The sequence below is a fragment of the Condylura cristata genome, unplaced genomic scaffold (assembly GCF_000260355.1).
Source record: "Condylura cristata isolate star-nosed mole 26May11 unplaced genomic scaffold, ConCri1.0 scaffold00042, whole genome shotgun sequence".
Classification (NCBI taxonomy): domain Eukaryota; kingdom Metazoa; phylum Chordata; class Mammalia; order Eulipotyphla; family Talpidae; genus Condylura; species Condylura cristata.
The window spans coordinates 3,812,309-3,814,392 of NW_004567143.1; positions in this window are offsets into that span (position 1 = coordinate 3,812,309).

Genomic DNA, 2,084 nt, shown 5'->3' on the forward strand with positions numbered 1-2,084 from the left:
GGTCCGAGGTCCGAGAGTCCGGGAGTCCGGGAGTCCGGGAGTTCGAGGTCCGAGAGTCTGGGAGTCCGGGAGTCCGGGAGTCCGGGAGTCCGGGAGTCTGAGGTCCAAGGTCCGGGAGTCTGGGAGTCCGGGAGTCCGGCTCCTCTCGCTTCAGAAGGGCCTGGGGGGACGCCAGCGAGCATCTGCCACCTTCACCGCGGCGTCTCCTGGTGCTTGGCGATCTCCGAGTTCCTTTCGGTGAGTAGGACTGTGCGTTCCCGTCTGAGGATTCCACCGCATGGACAGGACACCGGGTGAGCCCATCCGCTCTTGTTTGGGGCCCCGCGGCCCGAGTCCCGGTGGGCGCCTCCCCCACACCCTCTCAGGGGTGCCCCCCGCGCACAGCAGCCGAAGCCAGCTGCTGCTGCAGCCCCTCACCTCCTCCAAACTGGCTCCCCCATCGCCTGCTGGGGTCCCCCAGGTCCCCATGCGCAGACCGGGCACCAGCGCCTGCACCCGGCCGCCCCAGGCGCTCTGCCCCACCCCCACACGCCGCCTCCCCACTCGGGGCCCCTCGAGACCCCGCTTCCTCCTAGCAAGCCCCGGGACAGCCCGAGTGGCACGAGAACCATCATGAGGCTTTCCGGAGAGTACCAAGGCGCCCGCGCCCCAGGTGCCCACAGCCTCCAGGTGGGCTCCAAGTCGGGCGGGGGGCAGGCTGGGCCGCCCCCCTCCCCCCGGGGCTCACCTGCCCCTGCAGACCCTCTGAGCCAAGCCCCTCAGCCGCTCTGGGCACCGTCCCTCGCGCTCAGGGCCCTGGGCCCACGCGGTGGCTGCTCTAGGGCGCGACCCCCTCTGGCCGTCTGCCGCTCACCTGGGCTCATCCTGCACCTCCTTCCTGTCCGCACCCCAACCGCCCCGCGCCTGCAGACAAAGCCGCGGAGTGCCCGCCTGGGCCCGCCTGGCTCCTGCCCTTGTCCCTCCGCGAAGCCTCCTGGCGGCCCAGCTGCTGTCCCCTGGGCCCACTCGACCTGCACCTCGGCGTCGGCCCGCCGCACGGGGCCCCCCGGCGTCTCCCTGGGCCCGGAAGCGCGTCGCCCGCTATTGCGGCCGGTGGGTGACGGTGCCGTCGCCGTGGGGGGTTTTGTCTCGACAGTGTCTGACGCAAACGGCACTGAGGCGCCAGCCTGCCCAGCCGGAGCGTGGCACTGTCCCTCAGCCCACTCTGGACTCTCCTCCACGCGACAGGTGCTCAGAAGGGAAATTACTAGGTCATGTCCTTGATATTACTTAAAAGAATAAAAATTTAATTATCGCTCTAGATGACGTATAAATGTATACATTTAGTAAACCATTTAAAGCCTTTTTTAATAGGTCTCGCCCAACTGCTCTGTAAAAAGCCTGAAACGCGCATGGTGGGCGAGAAGCCGGACCCGGCCAGGCCGCCCGGGTGTTTTGCCCACTGCGGACTGGCCAGCTGACCGGCGCCGCCTCGGCCCCTCCCAGGGTCGCCTGTGAGAGCCGGCGATACCGGACCGGGCTTCGGCTCTCCCGCGCCCGGCCTCAGCGGCCCAGCCCGTGACAGCAGCTCCCGGAGCGGGTCTCCTTGCCAGTGCAGACGTCGCTGTCGGGGGTACCTGGGGCCCCGAGACTCCTCCCCCGTCCAGCGTCTCCGCTTGGTGTCGCTCGCACGCTGGGGGTGGCCGTCCCAGGAGAGGACACGCAGGCGGACAGGCCCCCACTGGCGAGCACGGGCTAGCCCGGGTCTTGGTGGAGGGCAGCGGCTGGCCGGCCGCTCCGCCCTCCTGCAGCCCACCCGGGCTCCGGAGGCGGCGTGGGCGCCGCTCGGCCGGGGGGAACATGCCCCGCAGCGAAGTGCGGCTCAGGGTTATTTGTTTTCCACGTGGGCCCATCCAGGGCGTGGACAAGTACACACAGGCCAGGATCGGTCACGCCCATCCCAGCGCCTTTAGGAAGTTGCTAGAAGAGCAGCACGTGGCCTCAAACCCCTCTGGGCTTGCTGCCCGCGCCAAGCCCGCCCCTCCTCTGGCCCTGGCTGCCGGCCACCGCGCCACCCCGTCGGGCGTCTCCCTCCAGGCAGAACC